This window comes from Falco punctatus (genome assembly GCF_963210335.1).
Source record: "Falco punctatus genome assembly, chromosome: 7".
Classification (NCBI taxonomy): domain Eukaryota; kingdom Metazoa; phylum Chordata; class Aves; order Falconiformes; family Falconidae; genus Falco; species Falco punctatus.
Window position 1 is genome coordinate 23047105 of NC_137587.1, and position 25438 is coordinate 23072542.

The 25438-nt window shown below is 42.3% G+C and overlaps 1 protein-coding gene across 3 annotated transcripts in view; it reads left to right on the top strand.

Moving 5' to 3' along the window:
* The first annotated feature begins 57 nt into the window (after positions 1 to 57).
* PAPLN (papilin, proteoglycan like sulfated glycoprotein) overlaps positions 58 to 25438 on the top strand; it is a 71932-nt gene continuing 46551 nt past the window's right edge. Inside the window, exons 1-3 of one of the 3 annotated variants that reach the window (XM_080397608.1) lie at positions 58 to 8207; positions 9271 to 15190; positions 16461 to 16572. The gene's annotated coding sequence lies outside the window, so the exon portion shown is untranslated. Of the gene's footprint in view, positions 8208 to 9270; positions 15191 to 15627; positions 16573 to 19002; positions 19719 to 25438 lie in introns of those variants that run through there. The other 2 variants (XM_080397610.1, XM_080397609.1) reach the window with 2 other exon arrangements.

Genomic DNA, 25438 nt, shown 5'->3' on the forward strand with positions numbered 1-25438 from the left:
AAAGCTGTTGGAGGCCTAAACACTGTAGCTATTTTTGTTCAACATTTGATGAGTAAGATTCCTGTCTTAAGACACGTAAAGTAGCTGCTTTATTTCCCAGCAGTGGAGTGCCTGGCTGATTTCTGTAAAGCACTTTCCTCTAACGGCTACTTTTTGTAGCTACTTCATTTAAACAGTGGGTCAAAGCCAGTTGCAAAGGCACCTGTAAGGTATCATTAAGCTGTGAAAAAACAATAACGAGCTTATAACAAAACACCAGCAAGCACAATGAAGATCAGTGTTACCCAGGAAAACTGTATAGGATGCTCAGAAAGAAAACGCTTCATGAACAGTAATGTGTATTGTTACTTTGGTGTTGATTTCATATCAATATGATTGAAAAAGCTTTTCCCTAGCAGAGTTTTTTTTGTTGTTGTTTTGGAAAAGTGTTCACTGCAAAGTTCAAATAGATGTGAGCTGACTGACTGCTATTGAAGGTGTTTCTCTGGGGGATTGCCTTGTCTCTGCATGGAAGGCCTGCATGGAAGACCTAGAGAAAGGTACATCCTGACAAGTAGAAAGGCAAGCACAGGTGCTAGGAGACCTGCATGGATGAGCAAGGAGCTGCTAACTGAGCCCAAACAGGAAGTGTAGAAGAGGTGGAAGCAGGGACAGATGACCCAAAAGGAGCATAGAGTTGCTTTCTGATCTTGCAGGGATAGGATTATGAAAGCCAGAGCATGTCTGGAGTTGAATGTGGCAAGGGATGTGAAGGGCAAGAAGAAAGGATTCTACAACTATGTAACAGCAAAAGGAAGAGTAGGGGAAAAAGGTGGTGGTGTTCCCCCTGCCCTGCTGAATGGGGCTGGGGGGAACTTTAGACAAATGCCATGGAAAAGGCTGAGGTTCTTGTCTTCCTTGTCTTGGTCTTTATTGATAAGACTGGCCTTAAGGAATCCCATACCCCTGAGACCAAAGGGAAAGTCTGGAAAAAGCTAGACAACCTTGGTGAAAGAGGCCGGGTTAGGAAGCGTGTAAACAAACTGGATGTACTTAAGTCTGTGAGGCCTGACAGGTAGTACCCGTGCATGCTGAGGTTGCTGGTTGATATTGTAAGGCCACTCTCGTTTGTCTTTGAATGGTCATGACAGCTGGGAGAGGTTTCTGAAGACTGGAAGAGAGCAAACTTCACTCCTGTCCTCAAAAAGAGCAGGAAAGAAGAGTTGGGGAGCTACAGGCTAGTCAGCCTCACCTCAGTCTGTGGGAAGCTGACACAGAAAATCATCCTGGAAAGCATTTCCAAATATATGAACGGCAAGAGCATGATTGGGAGTGATTAGCATGGATTTATGAAGGGGAAATTGTGCTTGACCAACCTTGTTGCCTTCTGTGATGAGGTGACTGGGTTGCTGGATGAGCAGAGAGCTGTTGATGTTGTTTACTTTGACTTCTGTAAAGCTTTTTGCACCATCTCCCATATCATCATAGAGAAACAAAGTGTGGGCTGGATAAGTGAACAATGAGATGGACTGAAAACGGCACGATGCTGTGGCCCAGAGGGTCGTGATCGGCAGCACAAAGTTCAGTTGAAGGCAGGTCACTTACGGTATACCACAGGGCTCAGTACTGGGGTCAATACTGTTTGATTTCTTCATTTATGATCCGGATGACAGAATAGAGTACACCCTCAGCAAGTTTGCAGATTGCAAACATGGAAGGAGTGGCTGATACATACAGTGGCTCCATTAAAAAAATGGAAGGAGTGGCTGATAGACCAGATGCCTACACAGCCATTTAAAGGAACCTCAACAGACTGGAGAACAGAGCAGAAAGGAACCTTACGAAGTTTAACAGGGGGAAATGCAAAGCCCTGTGTCTGGGAAGGAGTAACTCCAGGCACCCTGGGGTCTGACCAGCTGGAAGGCACATCTGCAGAGAAGGAACCTGGGGTCCTGGTGGACAGCAAGCTGAGCTTGAGCCAGCAGTGCACCCTTACAGCAAGGTTCAGCAGCATCCTAGGCTGCATCAGGAGGAGTGTTGCCGGCAGGTCAAGCGGGGGTGATCCTTCTCTGTTCAGCACTGGTTAGGCCACATCTGGAGTGCTGTCTCCAATTCTGGTCTTCCCAGTACAAGAAAGATGACACTTAGCAAGTCCAGTGCAGGGCCACAAAACTGCCCGAAGATGCGGCTTTCTTAATTCTGGTCTAGTTCTGAGATGTGATATGATGAAATGTTTTGGGAATAAAATAGTTTTTGGAACTAGGAGCTAAAACTTCTAAAAGCGAGACTTAGGACCTAATTTTTCTTCCATCTTAGCAGTGTTTTATCTTACTGAGGTTGATAAATGCTGAACTTGGAGATATGATTCTGATATGCTAATTTAATTACCCGTTTGTTTTCTTAGTTCATTCTGGTTTTACTGTAATCTTTTGGGGATAGGTAAATAAGTTTATTTTATTGACAACGTCAGTTCTCATGGAGAATTCGGCTTGGGTCTGTAGCAGTCACTGCTAGGTATTTTTAAATTACCCAGAAATCTCAGAATATATTTAAGGACAGATTCTGGTCTGTAAATGTCAGGAATTCGTGAACTCTGGAGAAAAGAACCAGCCTTCATTGACAAGAGCTGACAGAACTGGGATTTGCATAAGGAAATAGACGCTTCCTGAGTTTTACAACCTGAATTTGGTTCTCTTCAATGCCCAATTTGATGCTGGAAGGTGATTTCAGCTTGGCATCAAGTGACGCTGATGGATAGTACTAATGTAATTTGATTATATTTGCTTTTTCTTTGTTTTGAAATATGCTTTTAATCTAAACTCACTGGAATAACGAACAGACTTCTGTGTTCATATATTAATTTTCTGATTTCAGTACTTTTAGGTGAGGGTTACCCATTTTGATAAGGGTAACGCTGCTGTCAGAATTAAGCATTGTACTACTTACTGCTTTTGTTCTATAAGTCAGCATGAATGTACTTGGAGAATGCCTCTGAGCACAGCTGGATGTTCATTGACTATAGTAGCTGCATATTCAATTGAATCAATGGTTTATTTAGTCATCTTCAACAAAAAAATACCTCTCCGATACGATAGCATACTCAAATGAAGAGCGTCCTGCTACAATTTCGTTACTGGCGGACTTAAGCCTTGGGCACAAACTTAACTGATACTGTTTGGTAATGAACTGTGTGACAAATTCTACTTCCAGTTGTTACCTGCAAGGAAGGCATTAATTCCCACTTAGATGCAATGGAATACCTGTGGTGTCAAGAGGAAGATTTGTAAAATAAAAATGGCTGGCGTTGTGCAGCAGGGAGCAGCTGGGGGCTGGTTAGTCCCCAGGGTCCCTGTTTCAGCGGGGGTGTGTGTGTGTGTGTGCTGGTGGCTGTCTGGAGGCAAGGGACAAGCACTGCCTTGGAGCAGGAGTGAGAGAGCAGTGCCTGCCCTGGTGTCTGCAGCCAGCTCCCAGCAATAATCACATCTAAAGCTGTAATCACAGCCACATGGCAGCGTTGTGCCTTTTTTACTGCTTTCTATTCTTAGTGCTTGTAACAAGGGATTAAAGAGCGCACTAAAAATATATGCTTAAAAAAAAAGTAGACTGTTATAAAATGTGATTTCCTTTTGAAGGACTGTATTTAGTACATGATGAACCCCGTAGTGGAGGCATGTATGCATTTCCAGTCGCTGCTAAGGTTTCGAAACTATTTTAAGAGCAGCAGAACCTGGCTGTTGTCATAGTAGCAATAAACCTTTTAATCCCACTTCCTCTGGAGGTGAAGCTGTTCTGTACCTAATCTTCTTAAGATCATCAAGGCTGTTTATGTGACAGGGAACGAGGGATACAGCACTGAGATGATGTGACTTCTTGCCCCCAGACAGTTTAGCTCTTTTTGTCTGCTTTGATAGTGTTTGACTGGGATTTGCTGAGGGACAGGTCTTATGACAAGCTAGTGGGAGGACAGTCACCAGGGAAGCTAGCCTTCATTTATACCAGTGTTCTGGCATTGTCAACTTGTTGTTATGGTTAAATTAAACCGTTCCTAGGTAGTTCTGGGCAAAAGCTTGCCACTACCATGGATCTCCCATAGTTTAAAAGCATCCTTTTTGAAGAAGTCCTTTCATCCTCAGTGCTTCCATTCATCAGTGTCTCTGAAGCTTCCCAGACCACATTGGGTTGTATTTATATATTGTCATAAAGTCTGTAGTACCTCCAAAGTTAACACAATTAAAAATGCCTTGGAAGTATTTGCATAATGTAGGGTGACTTAAATGTATAATAGGTAGTCAAAAGAAATCCACAGAAGACTGGTAGGTTCTTCAACTGGTTTTTTTGAGATCAGTTTAGCTAGCTAGGGAGAATTTTAAATGTCATGTCAAAATAATCCTTGTAAATAGAATTTGGCTTCCTGAACCAAAAACGTTACAAATGTTTGCACATGTGTATCTAGAAAGGAGACCTTCCTTCTCACCAGATCAAATGTCTCAATACTTACAGACATCTGTACCATTGCTAATTTATTTGGTATAGTCTGGTTACAGTACTGGATTACATAACCTGATGTCCTGCAAATAAGCAATATGCATCTTTGCTTTGAACCAGTATTTTGGTTCATATATACTGAAAAATAGCAACAGTTTGGGGATTTTTATTTGTTTGTTTTCCTGAAGTCTGTGTGTTCTGGCTAGATGGACACTCAGTCTTTAGGAAAAATGACATGACAAAGTAAATGAACAAATGGTTTCAAGGTTAGTTGGTTATTTGCAAATTTAAAATAAATATATATTTGATTGCCCCTCTATAGAGTTTTGATCATGTGTAATTGGTTTTTTGCTCCTTCCCCTCCTTTCCAGTAGCCCTTAGTTCAACATGACATAGAAAGATGTGGTAGAGAAACCATTATTCCCATGTCTCTGCCTGTGGATGAGCTCCTGGTATGAGAGGGAAGCTGGCTAGTTACTGCAACAAGTTCTGCAACACTCTTGACTGAAGTGCTGTAGTTTTGAATAACTAACTACCCCTTTGGTGACTTTTGTTTAATGCCTGGTGCTACCACTAAACCTTTTCATCAGATCTAGTTACACCTCAGGCTGCCTTGCTCACTGAGTTACCTGGACTGCCATGTGCATTTGACCTGCCCTTGCAAGGTCTGGAGGTGTGGGCTGGCCGCTGTCCACACTTAAGGAATGGGGAAGGTGTTTGCTTAAGGTGTTTCCTTCCTCTTTCCCCTTCCTTTTCACAGTATTGGCTTCAAGCACCGTGGGGAGGGAGCAGCAAACACTCCCCAATGGGACACAGGCCAAGGAGCCTGGTGTGGGGGTGAAAGCCCCTTGGACAATCCCATGTCATCCCCGGGAGGTGTCCTGTATCGTGTCCTTACCAGAAGAAGGGTTAGGTGAGGTGAAGGATGTCTTCCCAGAAGAATTGTTGGTGTTACTTTGGAGGGGCTTTGGAAGCTTTCCAATTTGACACTGAACAAACCAAAGTTCTTATTTTAAAACAACTTCTCTTTTGAAACAGTCTTAACAGTTAAAAATAGTAAGTATTTTTCACTGTTTTGTTTAATCTGAAGGGTTCAACACTTTGTACCACTTTGGAAACTTTTTCACCACAAATATTAAATAATTTTATGGCATGAGGAACTGTTTCTTCTTCATAGATGATAAAAATGCTAGGGGGTGTGTGTGCGTTCAGTTTATATAAGCAACCTGTCACTGTTTGATATTTATGCTACTCAGTTGACTTCTTAAGAAGAAATCAATCCAGATTGGGGAGAACTCTGTTAAAGGTATCGGTTTTTCTTTACTGGCTTATATAATGATGAATTAATTCTTAAGCTTTTTGATCTGGGTGGTGGATAGGTGGAGGAAGAATGGAAAAAAGTACCCCTGTATTCATTAATACCTCTCTAGACACATACAATATTTAGGTGTATTATTCTAATTTATGTCAAGGATTTTGATCATAATTTCAGGTGGGTGTCCTTTTGGTGCAGCATTCTGGATCAAAACCTGTACATCATGTAATTTTATGTCCGGTTCAACTCAAGTTCTGCCAAATTGCATGAGATATGATTAATACAATAGTAGCTAAAATTAAATCTCATGTTTTAGTAAGAAAGCAGATTTTATCAATAATCTCTAAGCTCTGTGGGATGACATCATCATTATGTCAATGTCTTTACACAGTGCTGAGTATTCTGACAAACATAGCGATGGTGTTTGTCTTCTATTAGAAACAAATTGAACAGCTGGGTACAAATGTCTCCCACTCTGTTACAGGAATGGTCAGTGCCTCCAGGTGCTGCTTGGTCTTTAGCGTGTTGGGTTTTTTCCACATGGTTTTACTGTAATTATAGAGGTGAGAGCTCTTTATGCTTAATCTTGTAATGAGTGAGTTTGTATAATGCATTTACCCAAGTGGACTTCCTAGATGGTGAAGCACAGAGCTTGCGCGTGCTGCACTGGCTGCTAGACATGCCACTGGGGATAAACCAGGGACAAGTGAAAGGCTGCAGAGTAAAAAGTGTGGAGATCTCTTAACACTGTCATTAGAGTTAGTGACACACTGTGTGCATTAAAAAAATGATCAGTTGTTAAAATAGTGACCATTGCTAGCTGGGGTTGATAACCTTAAACTAGCTACTATGAGACAGTAAAGTGCTGTCTCCCACCACAGTCCTGTGAGTGTTGCATTTGACGTTAGTGTCTGTGGCTGATAAGACTAGAAATAGATACAGCAATGTGTGTGCCTGAGAAGATGAGGTATGTGCTTTGTAGCTTTACTTCTTGTTCCGCAGGGTTTATACCAAATGGTTTGCTTTGTCAGCCTGAGTCGTTATGTAAAAGCCATTCTTGTTGGGGTTTGCAGGTTTTTTCTTCCACTGTAAAAATGTAGGCTAGTGAATTGTCCCCCTTGTGTTGCTGAGAAAACCCCAGAGAGAGAGTGAGGTAGCTTACTGATTTATTCCACAAATGTTTCCGGCACTCCTTTGAAATAAGCTAAAAACTGGAATGCCTGTGGTCTGCTTTCATATGGATACTTAAAGGGTATGATTTTTGCATCTCCTCCTCAGGCTCTCAGAGGTGTGCACCTGATAGGAAACGTGCATTTCTGGCTTCTGTGTGCCTCTGGGTGAGAGGAACAGTTGATTCTCCTTGGCTTGCAGACCTGTGAAGAAGACACAAGTATGTCTGATGTGAACCATCCTCAGCTTGGCAACCTCATAGTGTCATTTCCTTCTCATGCTGAGACCAGCATAGCTGAGTATGGTATTGCAGTCTGATGTGGTAGCTCCCAGCCATTATGGGAAAGCAGCAAAAGTGTCACTTCCACCTGTGCCACTTTCTACAATTTTCCTGCCATCCACGAAAGCAAAGGTGGGTGTTCCCAGTGGTTGCTCCCCTGTTTTGTTCTCAATTAGCTCTACCTTTCCTTCTTTCATGTATCTCAAATCCATGTGCATAAGGGAAAGGCAAAGTAGAGGAAGAACATGCAGGAGAGGCCTGATAGATTTAGCAATGGTGTTTCAGTGTAGTGTGCACTTACTGAGAGGATTAACACCAAGTTTTCTTGATTTAATACGGCTATGAAATGCCCAGACAGGCACCATTTGGGTGAGTGCATGGAAATCCACTGGTGTTTTCAAAATGATGATTGCAGAGTCAGACTGTTAATAATTACAGAAGCATTCTTCCAGCTGAGCTGTTGCCCCTAGAATGTGCAGAGGGCCCTGACGTGACTGCAAAACAGTCCTAGAAATACGTTGCCATGCAGTTTTCAATCCTTTCTAAACTTGGTTCCTAGAGTCCACATTTTTTGAAATCAGCATCTTTTCTGGACACTTGTCTAAGTTGCAGGCTTTTTTTTGGCCCGTTTATAACAAGATATCCAGAAAAAAACATTACATTTTTCCTTCAGCGGGGTGAAGGGAGCGGAGAGAGGGAGAAGCTGGAGGTACTTCATCCCCCTATAGTACAATGCCGCTATGCAATACAGCCTAGCAGTGCTTTGTTATTCTCCCTGCTATGCTGTGTCACAAATTTCTGTCTTAACATGCTATTTCCCCAACACTCCTAACCTTGCTGTTTGCTGTATGTCCTTGTGCACTGAATTCTTGTGGTTTGAATTGGTTTTCTCAGGTATGCTGTTCTGCGTTTTTCCCAGGTGAATTCACTTTTGTTGGTGTTTTCTTCTGCCACAGTGGAGTCCAGCATTGACTAAAGGTAAGAAACTACAGTTCACATTAGAGTTTCATTGCTATATTTGCTGTATTTCTTGACTTCTAGTGATTTTTGCATTGTTCTACTACTGCAGTTTTCATGAGCTTGTTTTTAATTCCTAGTTCTTACTTCATCAAAGAGTATTTTGAATCAAACCAAGCCCAGTAATGATTCCCATCTTGCTTTGTTAGAAACTCCTCTCATGCTACTCCTTGTTTTCATTTTACATTATTTCAGTAGTGTCTCTTACTCAGTTTCTGTTGCCAAGATTCTGTCTGTATCCAAGACAACTTAAATAATTCTGAGAGTAAGATGGTGAGAGGTGATGTATCAATTACTGATATGCAAGTAAATGACCTTGCGGCACTCCCTTTATGCATCATTGTAATTCTGCTTGATTTAAAATGTTTGGGTGCAGTGTGTACAGTTGTGGAGACGGGAGAGATTCCTAAATAATGAAAACCTGCTGTTTTGTAATGCTGTAATGTGTTCCAGCCTACTCCAGTGCCATGTGCATCACATGGGATCTGGGCTGAGAGCCAGTGCAAATGTTTCTTCAAGGACTTTAGGACATATTCTAATTATGTTTAGATTCTCCCACTCTCTTTTCATCTGAAGGATGTCACTCTTTCTGCTCATTTCAAAGTGTGGTGCAAAGCACTCCATCTGCCAGCATGAGAGGGGTCCACTGGTACACTTGTGTGAGAGGCAGTAGGATGGCTGGCTTTGTGAGGAACTCTGCAGCCTCCAGCTGTGAGAAGTCCCAGGCCTTTGAACACTGTCAGAGCTTGGCCAGTGTCCAGCAGTGTTTGTATCCAGTGCTGGAGGAGATATAAAATTCCCTGGAGGAAAGAAGTTCATTGCTCTGAGCCTAGCAGGGGAAAAGAGGGAATGAGTTGTGGGATGAAGTGTCTGAAATTCTCCGTAGCTGAAAAAAGCACAACGTTTTGTGGAGGAAAAATGTATTTTTGGGAGCTATGCATGTGAACATGTGTATTTTCTCTCAATCTGGTATTGAATGTGTGTGATGAGACTACAAGATCTTACCTAGGGGTCTTTTTTACAGTAACTGGAATTGCAAAACAGCATGCAAGATTAAAGGCCGTTACACAATACTGCACACTGGGACGTAATTCTGCAAGGTGAATACAGTGAGGACAGATCCATGCCTGTATGTGATATATGGCAAATCAGACTGTGCATTTCTGTGGGTGTGTAAAACTGGCTGAGGGCTGTAAGACACAGACGCAGCCTGGAGGTTATGTTCCTGATGTGGGGAGGAAGGAGAGACACACTTTTCTGTCCGTCCTTCACAAGTTATCCGAAGGCAAGCCTGTATTCTTGTCTCTGCTGTGGTCTACACCCTCTGACCAGGCAATCAGTGCTAAATTGCCTGGGTTCTTTTCTGGGGAGCCACATGCAATAACACCTGCTTTTCAGCCAGACTAATTTCTCAAGGGTGATATTGTTATATCAGCTCCCTGGCTAATTAATGATTCTTATTGTCTAGGCAAGTGCATTGATTAATTGGACACATAAGAAAGACTGGGTCAAACTTCAGAAAGTCGGCCAGATTCTCTCAATCCTTTGTGCCTGCTGGGATCATCCTGCTGCCTGGTGTGACCTGAGTAATCAGTGTACTGTCAGACTGGCATGTCTCAGTCCTGATTCTCACAGGTTGATGGCAGCGTTCAGCAGCAGCTTGAGACTCTGTTGTGGGTGGTTTGTGTGCCCAGCAAGAAGATTTTATGTAAGTTCTGGGGCTAACGTTACTGATGGGGCTGAAGCAAGGGGAGGGGGCCAGGGTTAAAATCTCTAACCTGTGTGTCCCTAAAAGGACACAAGCCACCTTCAGGCGGTACATGGCCCAATAACTGTTGTTGCCACTGATTGTGATAACCATTGTGAACTCTTTCAGCAGAAGATGGAATACAGGCTGTTTGTGGAGTTAGTTGCTGGATAGAGCTTCTCCTGAAAAAAATAAAGTTTATGTTTTGTTGCATCCATCTTGGCCAAACATAAGATTAGGAGAGAGGAAGAGAAACTGAGGCTAATTCTCTTCTTTGCCTATACTTGGCTTATATTGCTGTAAGCTTGCTTACCTCAATATATGTAAGATGAAAGGCTGTGCTCGTGGGACTGGGTGCATAAGACCAGAGCTGGGCGTCTGGCCTGAAGAGTTTTCTTTGTACTTTAATGGGCACTGCAGGGGGTTCCCAAGAGGATCTTCAGATGAAAGCTGTTTTTCTATGGGCAGGCTGCACGGAGTCTCATTATTGCTCTGGCTTTTGCTGCACAGCCCATATGTTACTGCAGGGTTGTCAGCCCTTCGGTAGATTTCTACAGAGCAATAAAAATAAGTAGATTAACGAAGCAAAGAAGATTAGAGACACTTTGGGGAAGGAAAGGGAAGGGAGGAGGATGAGCAGGAGGGAGTATAAAAAGAGACCACAAGACTGTGAGTGCCACGCTTCCCGGTGCATGTTACACAGGGTGGCTTTCTTTGTCCCTTTCGGGTTTGGGTTAGGCAGACTAAACAGAACCGATCCTGACGCCATGTCCAAAGAGAAACTGGAGTCACTGGTCAAGAACATGGAGATCATGCTCTCTGAGGTGGAGCAGCTGAAGATCCACTGCACCAAGCAGACGGAGGAGGTGAACCAAGTGGTACAGGAACTGCGCCGAGAGAACAGGGAGCTGACAGAGAAATATGAGCACATCTGTCAAGACCTGAAGGAGGCCAAGGAGGCCATTGCCCAGCTGCAGGACACCAAGTTTGCCTTTGAGGCAAAGGAGCGGCAAGCACAGAAGCTCAACCGGCAGCTGTGAAGCAGCAGGAGAGAGAAGCGAGAGATTTCTTAACCTGATCTAAGAGTAAACAGAAACCTTCAGCCACTCCAACTGAAAATCCTTGGACCAGTATTTTGAAGACCTTTTCCTTTCCTCCTCAGACTAAAACTGTGTGCTGGAAAAAAAGTATCTCTGTGGAAGCAAGATCTCAGGCGCAGCTGGAATTCTGCCCCAGAAGGCTCCTTTTTAATGAACTAAATACCTCATTATGCTGGGAGGAAAATCTCATTCCAGAATCCCTTATCAGACATCTAAGCCATAGACATACAGCAACAGCTGCCAGGATCTGGGCACCTTCTCATGCCCCTTGAGGGCTGCACAAGGACATAGCCCGGGAAAAGAACTGTCTCTGCCCAGAGCCACTGGAGAGACCTGTGCCACGAGAGTCTGCTGAGATGAACAGAAGGATCATCATCTTGACAGCCCCTGTTGCTCTGTGTTGTTGCTAATTTTTTTCTCTGTTGCACAGTGAGGCTGTGAGGCTGTTCTTAGCAGGGTGTCAGCTTCCTTGCTGCCTGGCACTGGAAGACATCAGCAAGAGCTTAAGTCGTGCCTCATGCTTCCAAGTACTTGCTATCAAGGGCATGTTGGTCCAGAGGATCTTTTAATGCTATTATAGTCTGTGTTGTCCTCTTTCAATTCCAAAGTGACGTAAAAGAACTGGAAAGGTTTCTATCTCAATTTTCGTTTCAATAGCATTAAATCCTGATGACTCCATGTTTAGTATGTTAGAGTTAAAATTCTGCTGAATGTAACACTTTTTTAACCAAAGAGCTATGTTGTGGCACTGGATTTACTTTTCCTAAGCAGAAGTAACATGTATAAATAGACTGGGAATTAGGAGGGATAAATGTATGTGAGGCATGGAGGTGAGGATTGCTTGTCAGAGGTTTTGCTTTCAACTTTTCTCTCTTCTCCTGTCTCTCATAAGCAGCATTTGGGATCGTCAGTGCCAAGCCTAGCTAAGAGCAGGTGACTTTTAACTCCACGGTGAATAGTGGAAGATCTTTGGGGGAGGTGTGGAGAGAATGCAGAGAGAAAAATTCTGAATGTTTAAATGGAGAATAGCTGGAATAGTTCCAGGAGGATCTTTCTTCATGTTGGTTGTGATGTAGCCAGCTTCCTTCTTCCCCTCCAAAGCTTTGCTGTATTGTTATCTCTGCCTGGCAAGCTCCCCCTTCCCGGTGAGGGCTGACATGTGAGAGAAGCAGAGACGCCATTTCCCTTCCTGAGAGAGTCAGGGTCTGTCTGGCATCAGGAGTCTGGGCACACTGTGTGGGGCAGAGGGGACCAACCACACTTGAGAGCAGGGAGTCAGGCTGGGGGGAAAAGGAAACCTGGCTGCTATGGTTTCCCTGCAGAGAAAGGCAGAGGGAAGAACAGTTCAGCAAGACCTTCTTTTACGACTTCGTCCAGCATTGGTGAAAATAATTGTAGTTTTGTCATGGATTATAAACATACTGAGAACAGGCCCAGAATTAGCTAGCTATTGTTCCTTCTCTGACGTCTCCTCTGTCACATCATCTAGGCCTGATGCAAAAGCCTTTGGAAATTACAATCTTCCCACTGGTTTGACTGAGCGCTGGGCCAGACCTTCTGAGCAGAGGGCTGCTGTTCATGTGGCAAACAAAGCACTAGGACATCCATGTGGAACAGCTTTTTCTGTGAATCACTGGGAGCTGTGGCAACGTGTTTTGTTAAATTTGTGTGATCTAGACTTTTTTACTATTTTGGGTGGAGCAGATTGGAATATCTAGATAACATTTGAGAGGTCAGAGACTGTCCTTTATGTTTTCAAATGTAATCTGGATACAAATGACCAGCCTTGACCCTTTGCTCCTTGCTCACCAGTGGCAGCTTGGGAAGCACAAGAAATCAACATTAATCACAGTATCTGTTTGTATAAGAACTAAAAATGTTTTGTCTTGAAATCAACTCTCTAGCTCAAATCTGCTTACTGCCTGTGATTTCTTCTACTTTTTATATATCATTGAAATGTAAAACCAACAATAAAAGGAAAACAAGCAGCTGAGGGACCATCTGTTGTGGATAAGGCATTGCCTCAGTGCATGTATATGTTATTTTGGGGTGTGTGTGGGGTGTGTATGCTTGCTAAATATAATTTTTCCTGTTTAAATCCAGTGCAGCAAGGAGTGGACTAAGGAAGACCCTCCAGATCTCTCTGTGTTCCCAGGTTAATCACTCTAAACAAGATTCTCTGTGTGGCTGCCAAGTTCACCCTACGCAATATGTAAATCCATGATACAGAAAAAGAAAATGGGATTGCAGTGTCCTTATGGTCAGTTTCTTAATAATTAGCAGGATTCAAGGTGTCAAATTTTAAGGAAAGCTGTGAGAATGATTTCATGTAAATATACTAAGACTGGGGTGGGCTATTTGAAAAACTGGATGTATTATCCAATGCCAGAAAAAAATTAATATGACACCCCTTCCCTTCCAATAGAATCAGTTGTGTCCTGGTTTTGCTTACACGGGTTAAACTTGGGAGTAGTTGGGATGGTTTAAAATCAATATACATTCCATTATATGTAGGTCCTGTGTTTTTTATATGCAAATCCTTGTGTATCCAAGTATAGTCTTAGCAATGTTTTGGTGCATTCACTTGTACCCTGAGGTGCAGTGTATTGGTGCGCTTTTCACAACAAAGTTTGCATAGAATTAGTCACAGCACTTTGAAGTTGATTTTGCTTTCGGAACATCAACATTATCAGTGCATGCTGCTTTTCTTCTTTAAATGGCCTAAGGATGAAGAGCTGAAACTTGTGTGTAGCATCATCAGCTTGTTCAGAAAGTTGGCCTGAATAAAAGTCTTGCCTAATTTGGGTGAGAATTAAAATAAATATGAAGTGACAGGCTTACCATTTTCCTCATCTTGGCAAGGGATGAAGAGAGTTATCTGATTCTTTGAATTCAAAAAGCCAATTTATCTGAAGGCTCTCTTGGAGAGCACAGCACAGGAATTGACTCAGTTGTCAAGAGAGGGGTAAGAGGGGAGGACCCAGTCAGACCTTGCATTGCGGGCTTCAGTGGCTGCACGCTGGCAAAGCGCAATGAAATTGTCTCTACTGGTAGCAGGATCGGTACGAAAGTTGTACAGGGTCAACTCCTCTGCAACAGTCATCAGCACTTGAAAGAGTTCATGGGGGACCAGGTCCCTGGAGCAGATACAGACCAGTGTTAAGAGTTACTGCAAGAAGATTGCAGGCTTTTATGCAGTCAAGTTGTACAGTAGAGCTCATTGGTGTATAATATCCTTTCCACCTTTCCTCTAAGGACTTTGCAATGTCTCCTGGACATGAAACTGAGATTTTTCTTTCCTGAAGGACTGGCAAGGGTTCATTCTATATACTGAGACGCTGTGATTCAGAGGGCTAAACGACATAGCTGTCTTGCAATAGCGAATGAGTCTGGGAAGAATGGAGTTATTGGTGTGTTAATCAGGTTTGGTAAAATCTCCGTTCAGGTTGAATCAGATTTTACTTTTCTGCCTTTTCTAAAGAAAGTAATAATAAAAAAAATCAGTATGTCAAAAGATGCATTCTTTTCAGAGTGAGCTGAATCCTTCTGTTTTCAGACCCTTGTGCAGCCAATGGAAGGAGTGATAAGCTCTAGTGTCCCTGGTAGCAGTGGACTTGGTTTGACGTCCCAGAGACTCTTATTTCTTTACTTTGTCATTCAGTCATCAGCATGCTTACCTGGGATGTCAGATTACTCTTCAGTGTTATCTTGTGCTCAGAAGAATTTGGGCATATCCCCTGAATAAAATGCCCCAAGTAGTAGGCTAAAGCATGTGAATGGCTGTCCATTTCCCCTGATTAGGGTACAGCACTTATCTAAGAAACTAGATGTTAATTTGAAAACAAAACAAGGCAACCATCCCATTTTTAAGCGTGTGACCCAACCATAACTATAACATCACAGATCCTTGCTCTTTGACTAAATGAGTTAAGGGAGTGTTCAAGAGCACCAGTTTGTAACGTGTCTGTATACCATGATTTCCTGAACACAGTAGTCTTCTGGGAAGTTCAGAACTCCTAAACAAGCTGAATACAGATCCTTCACTTCCTTGGGTGAATGCTCAAGCTGCTGAGACCAGTTTCTCTTCTGGAGGTTTTGTGAGTCTTGTCTGAATTTCTTGGATGCTGTTTGAGGTGGGGGGAGAGGAAGTAGAAGAGTTAGGAGTAAATTTCCCCCCTGGAAAGAAGGAAGGGTGGGGAGAAAGTGGATTTAGTTTCGTTCTTATTTCTCACTAATTAATTCCCCCTGAAGTCAAGTCTCTTTTGCCCATGACAGTAACAGGTGAGTGATCTCCCTGTCTTTATTGCGACTGATGAGCTTTTCCATCATATTTTCTTCCCCTGTCCTGTTGAGGATGAGGAGTGTGGTGGGCATCTGGCGACCAGTCAGGGGCAACCCACCACAATGCTTAAAGTGTTTGACAGCCATAAGTAGTTAGACTGGAGCTGGGTCCAGTAAAGCATGCAAATCTTTAGATAGACCTTGAAAGCAGCCCCTGACAGTAAGGAAACCGGGTGGTTTGTCTCCATGAAAGGTACTTCTCGAGTATAACGAAAGAGAAAGCAGAAGTCTTGCTACTGACCTCTGGCCATATAACTGTTGAAGTCCGTGTATCACAGCTTTTGTAGAAGTTGCTTCCTGCCAAAAGCACTTCACTGATGGGATTAGAAGGGATATCTTGTTCAGCAGTATCCATTTACCATGCATTCTTATGCATAGTATGAGAAGAAATCTTGACTCTTTCTTCTTCATACATCACATCTGTGACACCCAGATGCTGGATGGAGCTAGTGGCAAGAGGTAAATGCCTGTGGTCCTGACTGTGTTCACTCCATAGTGTGTGTCTTATCCAGAAACAAGAATGGTCTTGAATCAGTATATTAACTCTCACTAAATGGTAGGTGTTGAAAACAATTTCAACACAGGAATCGTGTCCTTTCTCCCAGAGGAAAGGTACACACACAAAACTTTCTGTGGAACTACAGGGCAAAGGTTTACTTCATATTTGCATTGCCTTTTTCCTGGTAAGGACTGGCCTCAGGTTCAAATCCCACACTAATAGGTTCTGATTTTGTCATGTCTCTGCTGGAACCAGGAAGAATGAGCAGATTTTTCTTTCCTTTTGTTAATAAAAGGAGTTTCATCAATGTTTCATGTTGCTTAGTTGTGGTAAAAGTCTGGTCAATTCTTGTTTTATTTCAGCATCTCAGGAGGTTGTCTATTAAGTCTTTATGGGGTTAAAAATGAATCCAGATGTGTTTACACAGTATCTGCTTTAATGAAGTAGGCACAGCTGTTTTTGGATGTATCCTGGCTTGATTCCAATATGAGCAGTCACATTTTCCCCATCTCTGTACTCCCTTGTAGTTTTAACTATCAACAAGTACACAAGAACCACAAGAACATTATTAAGCTCAGTATTTCCAAAAAAAAATTCACTGAGGATCCTGCTGCTGTGAGAAGAAATCTTTAAAATCAGGTATTTATAAATTCATACGGAGCGGTGGGGTTTTTGTCTACTAGGTTTTGAACTTTTGGGATTGGATTTCAAGCCTTTTTTTTCCTGATGATACAGGCTAGAAGTTTTAAACTGATCTGAAAATGTGGTTTATTCATATAAGGTGAAGGGCTCAGGTTTTGGTTTGATCAAATATTGTGAGGCTTAGGGTATAATGTGGCAGCTGGCAGGATGGCAGTAGCCAGTGGCCAGCTGAAGTGTGGGTGGATAAAGAAAAAGCACGCTCTGATGTAACTCCTTTCTGATTGAAATGGAAGGCCTGCAGCTTGGCTGAAGGCCCGGATTTATTTTCTTAAAGGAAAATTTCCATTTAAAAGGTAAGACAGTAATTTCTATATTCTTAATTAGGCATTAACAATGTCCAATTTTTGTCTCTCCTGACAAGGGGAACATAGGTAGCCATAAGTCAGCACCACTATTAGACATTCTTCTGGGGTGTGTTGACTCTTTCAACCTTTTGGGGTTTTCCTGCTTCTTGGTGGAGGTGTTGCCATTTTGTGTTGGTTTCCCTGTTAGGGCTTATCCTTGTTTGTTGTGGCAGAGTTAGCCTGGGCACAAAAGTACAGGATTGCTTTTGCATGTGGAAAAGATGTGACTTTTATTTGAGCTCTGTCCCCTGTGGGATGTGTAATGGTAGGATTTGAGTACTGTATACCTTCCGTGGCTAGTTGCCAGACAGGGATTGATCAGCAAGGATTGATGAAAAAGAGCTGTAGCCCTAGAATAAAACTACTTCTGTGTCACCTGGTGCATTTATGAGGCTGCTAGAAACTCTCCTTTCCATTTGGAGCTCTGTGTGTTTAGGCTTGTCAACAGTTGCCAAGGGTAGTTTCTTTTTATCCTCTAAAACAGTAGTGTGGTTAAGCAGAGAGTAGTGATCCCAGTTCTGGAGATTTCATTGCGCATCTTGATGTCTTCCTTGGAAGATCCAACACGTGGAGTTACCTGAAAGTAGAAGCTTCATCTTCTCTTTTGAAAGCAAGTTTCTATTTCTTATGGTTTCAAATGAACTACTGATGAAAAAGGATTCTAAAACTGGAAGGCAAATAAAAAGACAAACCCAAACTTAAGACTTTAAAGATATTCTCATAATCTTGGAGGTCACAGTTGTAATAGGGTTGAAATGCTGGTAGCTGTTATAATTGTTGGACCAGAACCTATTTATATAGATCAGTGGTCTCTGTATTTCAGTATTTATTTGTTTTATACTAAGCAGAGGACAAAATCAAGGGGGGTGGGGATTGTCTGTTTTCAAGATAAAACAGTAACAGCAACACATAAGTTGTTACACAACAATTTCTCGTATCCACATGATTAAGAGCAGAAATTTTTCCTTGTAATGCATCCAGCTAGATTCCTTTTCCCTTAACAGTTTTCTGTTAGGGAACAATGTTCCTGAATTGTTCCTTCGTGGGATTTTTCAGAGGGTTTCTGAGTTGCATGGCATTTATTAGAGGAAAAAATAGAGAAACCTGAGCTGCCATTGTCTTTGGTTAAATTCAGATCTGTATCCAAAGCAGTGGTATTTTCAGACCTTAGGGATCTCATTAACTCTGCCTAGGGCCAGATCTAGCTGTGAATTGTATTTATGTTCAAACTTTCTTTGGTCAAAAGCATATCCATGAACTGTGATCTGAGTTTTAGGTTTAAAGTAAATGTTGATTATTATTTATTTATTTATTAATTTATATATTTACAGTTCAGAATGATGCGAGGGGTCCCTGTGAGTGAGGCCTGGCCCAGCCCCTCGGCCACGGCACCCTGAGGAAAACCTTGTTAAGGGAGGGTGAAACACCATGAAGACAACGAGATGTGAGGGAAGGAAATGTGAGGAAGGCCCCTGGGAGCACGGAGGGCAGGGAAGGAGGGAGCTGCAGGCATGGGATTGCCCTGCAGACCCCAGAGAGGAGGCCTGTTCATCCTGAGCACCCGCAGCCCACAGCGGGGACTTGTGCTGGGGCAGAGGAGAAGCGTGAGCGGGAAGGAGCAGCAGAGGAGCCGCCATGGGCTGAGCAGAACGCCCCTCCCCCCCCATCCCCGGCGCCACCCAGAAGGGGCAGAGGAGGTGTGTGATGCAAGAAAATGTAGTGAAAACCGTAAAACTCTACAGGCAGGAGTTGCATAGATAACAGGAACCATCAACAGGCAGGCAGGAGCCTCACTGGCTGCAAGAGGAGGTCTGGAGCTCGGCCCACTCAGCACTTCACGAGGGACCGTTAGTACAGATGTAGGTGAGCTCCACAAGAATGTACATCAGTAGCCTTCTGACAAGGATGTACTAATTGCTAAAAGAAAAACTACTGCAGTGATAAGGCTCAAGGACACTAGGATAAAATAATTGTGGTAGTGGGAGATCACGACCTTCTACTCAAATGTCTGTGTTGTCGTCCCCCCCCCACAAAAAAAAGAGTGAATCCCCGGCTCGGGGACCATGCCCAGTAAATTTAAAATGAACTGTACATTTAAATGGAAGTGAGAAAGCAACTAACCAATAATTAGTTAGTAGGTGTTGACTTTGGGCAGAACTAACCCACTTCACTGTATAAATATGTATTGTGAGTACAACTAGGTGTGCAAGTTACGAGGAGCGATCCCCCTTGCACCCGGTGCTGCAATAAACATACCTGCTTTACAACTTAGGATCCTGAGTTATAGAGTTCAATTCTGCACGACAGGAACTTGCTGAAAATGGATATGGAAGGGATCTGTAACTGTCTCTCTTCTAATGTGTTGCCCACAGCTAAAATAAAATAGTTACAAAGGGCTCCGCCCCTGCAATAACTTAAGGCACAATTTAAAGTTAATGTGTATGCTTACACACAGGCTACAGGAGCTAGAAACAATTCCAAAGCATGCACGCACGCATGCATGCCTACAACTCTGGCTTTCCCAACCAAAAGCAAAAACTCCTGTGAAGAAACTTAGAGGCTGAAGGGGTTAAATGAAATACAACTCTCCTTTTCCTGTGCAGTAAGGATCAGTAACCAAATAGAAGCTGGAGAGCAGAGAGCTTAATAGCCACTGTTGGAAAGTGGGTTTGGGGGCTTGGCTGCAGAGTGGTGTAAGTGTAATCTTTTGCATTCACCTTTCACAGGTACACGCAGAAGGTAAGAGTTAGTTTTGTGTTCTGGGCTGTCTCCTGATCCCTCTGCCTGGATATCTATTTTCTATTAGTCTTTACAGTGCTGTTTGTGCTTTTTAAACTGTTTTTTATTTCCCACCTTTTTTTCTTTCAGTTAAAAGAGTACAGGGGAGAGGAGAGACCAGAGTCCTTATGACTGCATAATTTTATTTCCTAGGTGGGAGGGAAGAAGCCACTCTATGTATTTGGTGAACATTAATCCCTTTCACCTGCAGTGAATTACACTGAGACTTAATATAATCAAAACTGCTGTTTCTGATGTGTTTGGGGGGAGCAGAAGGTACCAGTTTCATAGGACGCTGGACAAGCCCACTTGGGTCAGACATACATGCTCTGCCAGAAAGAATGCGGAAACAAGACAAATGTTAGCAGAGAGATTGACTGGAGAAACATAATTTTTGCTGGTAGGAATAAGAGCCTGTCCAGGTGCTAAGACTCTTGTAGTCACTAACTGTCACCCCTGGAGTGCTCAGCTGCTTCTGTTCATGTGCTAGCAGGTGCTAAGGGGAGGGACTGTCTCCTGATCAGTCTCCCATTGCTTTCAGGTGTGTGAGCATCCATCTGGGAGGCCCGGCCAAACGATGCTGTTAGTGTCAACAGATGTGTTTGTGAAAGGGTTGGTTTGCAGGACTGGACCTCTTATCCCTGAGGAAGCCCAATGCGTGAGGCAGGCCAGGAAGGCAGTGTCAGGGACCTGTCCTGGCATGGAGATGGTAGTGGGCTGGTAGCAATGTGGAAGAGCAGATTTTTCTGATGCCCTGGCGTTCCTTGTTGTGGTCACGTGGAGATAGAAGAGCACTTGATTTAAAACCTGAGTTTCAAAGCTTTGATGAAGGTAACATTTTTTAATAGAGTTCCTAAGACTAGGAATAACTGCTGTTAGTACAGGAGCTGAGGGAGGTGGTGTGTTTCTTTAGCTCTCTCTGTAGAGACTCTAAAGAGGGTTTGTAAATACCTTTGCTTATTACTTTTGAAAATGTCTTCGCATCACTTTCAGTTAGTTTTATCCCTTCTGCAATGTACTGATGAGGGCCCTTCAACAGCTTCTCTGTAAGCTGGCTTGCAACTTGCATGTTTTCCTCCTGGCTTCTTAGAGATATACCACCCCCTGAAATGCCAGAACATTTCCCAGTCTCTGTAGATAGAGCAGCCATGAAAACCCATTCTTTCTGAGGTGCAGTGTGTTGATGAGCCAATGTGCTAAGCAGCTGTGTGTGTTGGAAAACCTCATTCTGGAATTTTAGGACAAATGCTCTGCTGTCAGAGGGAGCAAACGGAGATGTTTGTGATGTACAACAAAGTTAGATAGGACCATGTACCTTTGGCATGGCACTAGCTTAAACTAATATTTGTTCATGTTAGTAAATGGGATGATTAATGAAATGCAAAAAATATAAAACAAAGCAAACTTGCTGTCTCTGGAAGTTTTGCTTTCAGCATATTTTTCTGTCCGGTGTGAGATAATTGAGACTTCTTTTTCAAGCATATTTTCAGGTTCTCACACACTGTGGAACATCCTGACACCTCAGAGGTTTTTGTTTTTAAAATATTGTGCTTTGTGAGTGTTAATGCTTGATGGCTTCACAGAAGTGCTGGAGTTGGGATAGTTTCTTTGTAGCATTTGCATATTCCAAATCTGTTCACTAGTAAACAGTCCACTCTGGGTGTAGCATTTGAGAAGAGCTGTGTGATGAATGATTTGAGGTGTTTTTCAAGCAAGGATGTAGGTTTTTGTTTTCTGGTCTCTCTATGTATATATATTAAAAATACTAAGTATAAAACTAAATTGTCTTATTTTTAAGGGAAAGTAGCAATGATTATGCTATAGAGAAGTTAGAGAATGGATGATCTCAAATGTTGCTGATGTTGTGTAGTAACTTCTGGTACAGATCGTGTATCTTTGGTTTTGGGATGAGCTCTTTCTCAGATCCAGCTATTTACCAGCTTGGTAAAAGAGAACGCTGGTAGAGCTTATCTAATCTAGTTGCTTCAGGGATTATTTGCCGCACAAATTAGGCACCAAGATTCAGTTGGGGTCTCTGTGAATGGCAGTGCCCTAATTTGTGAAAGGGTTTAGGAAACAGGAAAGGAGTTATGTTATTGCTACTGGTTTTCTTGGTAGTACTTGAATTTGAGTTAAAAGAGCAATATTTTGTTCTAAAGTAACACAGATGTTCTGTTAAAATAAAGAAGCTCGGGGACAGAGCCTGTCATCTTGATTGAGGGCCTCGTCTTCTGAAGTGCGGTGTAAATACGGTGGAATTCTGTTCTGTGCCTCAGAACAGGTACGGCTTGGGCTGCCAGAAGGCTTTCTCTTTGTTCAGAGGGAACCTTTAAATGTTAATAAAATGCTAACCGTTTTATTAGTTGATGTATGTACCTTGTGACTTGCCGATACACAGCAAACAGATAACTTTTTTATAAGAGGATGAGAGCTGCTGTTTTGTATAAGAGCAGCACCTAGAATACATAGGATGCAATTACAGTAGTTCTTAGAATTCATGTTATAGGCTCATCGTTAGCTAAGTGAAGGGGTGTATGTTCTCCTAGTGGTATATTGATGCTCAGTGAACTCTGGAGAAAATAAGTTGCTTTGCTGTTAGGTCTGTGGGAAGGACTATACAAAACTGATGATAAACCGCTCAGTGTACCTAGCATAGCTACTAAGCCTAGACAGTGATGGATGATTGCTCTGATCCAGTACAGTGATTTGCAGCTATGTCCATGATACGATGGACTTGTCAGAAAAACTTACTTCACTGGAAATGATACTCTGCTGGATACAGTTTCACTGTCTCATTTTTTAACACTCTTGGATCTGAAATGTGATTTGTTGTAGTCCCATCTTGTCTTGGACAATGAATAATAATGAGGTTTAGATGTTTGAGAAGGGACTTTCATATAAAAGGATTTGAGTGGGTATTTACTCATATTGAACAAACCACTTGTTTATGCTTTCTCATGCAGTAACAAGCTCCCCTTCTTGACATGCAGACACGATGTGCAGAAAACAAGTACCATCCACGAATTGTTTATTTCTCTGCCTAGCCCTTAAAGCAGTAATTGGAAGCTCAGGTTTGGGCATCTGTGGGAGAAACCAGCTTCAGAGCAAAGAACTAATTTATTTTTAGATCACACTCTTGTCATTTTGCTGTGATCACACAGATGAGCATGTGCTTCCTTTGAGATCTCTCCAGGCACTGCATTGTGATCACACCCTCCTAAGATCATTTTTTGAGAAGTTAATTTGTAGCGACAGATGAAAGGTGCTGGGGCTGTATCTTTAGAGACTGCAGCCCTAATTCCACTTAGCACACATTCTGCCTCTTAAATTTGATAGTCAAAAGTTACGGGGTTGGGTTGTTACTTCACACACACACATGCACACAGACACACACACACTTTTAATTTCTTTTAGTTCTCCTCACGTTGGTCATCTTTCCCTTGTAACGTAAGTAAGCCCACTGACTTCTCTCAGGGAATTCCTGCTTCATACCACTGAAGGTATGTCTGCGTGCCTTCATGATACCTACCTGCAAACCTACATGACAGTCAGTAAGGGTGATTCCTTAGGGAAGAGGTGTAACCATACAAGTGTGGCATGCTTGGCATGTTTACAGATATATATATAGTTAAAACTGAGTTACTGTTTGTTTGTTTTAAAGCTATCTTAAGTTCCAGAAACAATGTAGAGACAGCAGCAATCAAAACCCACATGAGGCTCAGGGTAAATACTCATGTTTTCCTGTCTGTGTTATTAGTACACAAGCAAATTTAATTAAAGGTAACACAGGTGTTTCCTATATATACCACAAGCATGCTGTTGAATGTGGTGCTAACGTCCTGTCAGTGAAGAGAGACTTAGATCTTGCAGAGGCAGAAAATAATTTGTATGATTTAAAAGTTTCCTTTTGAGATAATGCTCATTTTTTATTTTTATTTTTTTAACCCCTTGCACAGAGCAGAAGATTGCCATATTTATATTTAGGATGGAATGAAGTTAAATAAAATTGGAAGTAATTTTCCAGCATGGAAATGATTTATTGTCCTAAAGATTCTCCAAAATTTTAATTGGAAGGGATTAGTCTCAGCTGGCTAACATGTTTGTAAACAGCAGCAGTGTTCACTGTTGGGTAATATTTCAGCTCAGGCTAAATAACTCACGTAAGTGAAGCTTGAGCTGTGACAGGATAGTAGTAGATGTAAAGGGTTGTTAGCCATTCCTCTTCAATTATGTTAGTGTTTGGGATGTTATATCCTTGTCATGTATTTTCTATAGGCAGTGTGCGGCTTCTTGTTGCAATGTTAATTATCTAAATTAGTTTGTGTGCACTTGTCGTTATCCCCACGTGCTCCTAGATTTAATTAACAGCTAAGCACAGCGAGACTACCAAAATAGAAGGCAGAATCCTGTCTTTACTCCTTATAATAAATCTCCAGCTGCAAACCTAATAGTGGAAGGCTGGTTGCAGAAAAGTGAATCTCAGTTGGTATTACTAGGTCGACAGAAAATTGTCCTCATGGAATACTGTATTAGCTCCTGTAAAGGCCTGGCATAGTGATCACATTTACTTGGAACGTCCTGCTTCACTGACCTAAACCTTCGATACTTCACTGTGAATTTTGGAGAGTGGGAAAGAAGGTCTGCCTCTTCCCCACCCCTCAGTAGGAGACGGCACAAAGCCTTGCTAGAACTTCTGTATGTTTCACAGTCTGCTCTTGCTCTTGCACCTGATGATGTTTCAGCTGCACTTTTGTGTGATTTTTGGTATTTAGATTAAAACTATATGACAGAGGCTGCTGTAGCTTCCCTGGGTGTTGCTGAACTTGGCATTGCTGTAGAAATCCTCTGTAAAAACACTGTCAGTCTGAGTCAGCCACAGTAAGTGATGGCCTGGTGCAGGTTCATGTGCCTGTTAGGAATCAGGCTGAAGGCTGAGATGAAAGCCTGTTGATGGAGCATTCTAGAAGATCCTTGTATGTTACCGCTACTCAGTTCTCCAGCCGGCTGGTGCTCTGCTGCTGTGCTCTTTAGTAAGCTTTTGTAACTTGTTTTCATTTGATAAGGTGAATTTTAAAGTTACTCTAACTGAAAGTTTGTTTCAGCATCTTCAACTCCTAGCATGTATTTAGAGTGAATTAATAAATCTGCATACCAATGGTAAAGATATCTCTGTAAAACTTACTTGGACAATTTGTGTCTTGTTTTTCTTTCTTCTCTCTCCTTTCCCACTGAGTCTTTTCAACCATTCTTGTGTTTAAACACATGCTTATAAATATTTATCCCTTGCTTTGTATATAAACAGCTCTTTATGAATGTGGCTTATCATGTGGTCAAGGCAAAGGAGATTCAGCATCCTTCCAGTTCAACAGGCACATGCACATTAATTGGCTTACCTGCCCTAGCCCAAGGGACATCAGGCCCAGGATTTTCTTTGGAAAAATGTCAAGCAAAAGATGGTTTACTATAGTTGGGGAAGAAAATGTGGAAGAAGTATCTTGAATATGGTATCCTTTGCCTAAAGGTGTAGTAGCTAAAAGACTTTGCTCCGAGTCAGTGGTTAACAAAGTTTATGCCGGTGGATAACTGGGCAACATATCATCATCCTTTCTGACCTCCCACCTCCTTCAACCAAACGTCTAAAAAAAAATAACAATTGAGTGAGACATTAAAGGGAGGTGGAG